Raw genomic sequence first — 604 nt, forward strand, 5'->3', positions numbered from 1 at the left:
CACACTGGACCTTTAAATTATGTCAGTAGTAGTAGTATGTTCAGTTTTTATTGCATATTGTTTTATTGAATGCCATTCTAATGCTTCTCTGTGCCTATGTGAAGCACTTTGAATTACCTCTGTGTTTGAAATGTGCTGCATAAATAAAGCTGCCTCCCCTTGCCTTGCCTATTGTCAAAGGGCTGAGGAAAACAGAGCAAGGTCAGCCTCCCTATGACAGACAACAAGCTGGGAGTGCCGACTCCTGAGAGCTCACAGAAAGTTAAGAAATTAGCTCTAACAGCAGCACCAGTGAGAGAAGGTCAGCCAGTTTTTGAAAGGTTGCCCCAGATCAGAGCAATGTATTAAGAAATGTACTAAAAGGGCCGTAGGTTAAATAAAGTAAGAGACATTCTATATTGTTTTTTACTGTCAACAAGACCAAAACTAACAATGTGCTAGTCCGTCTCTCAACACTGTGGCACAGCCCCAAGCCCACTTGTGTCCATTGAAGGTGTAGATCTTTAAAAATATTACAGATATATCATAGGCAGCAAACGTTACAGTAACAGGTGGAAAAAGTGCATTTGTTAAGAGGTTTGTTTTCAGCAGAGGAAGAATGTGG

This window comes from Morone saxatilis, unplaced genomic scaffold, assembly GCF_004916995.1.
Source record: "Morone saxatilis isolate NCDOM2014 unplaced genomic scaffold, NCSU_SB_2.0 Contig5, whole genome shotgun sequence".
Taxonomy (NCBI): Eukaryota; Metazoa; Chordata; class Actinopteri; family Moronidae; genus Morone; species Morone saxatilis.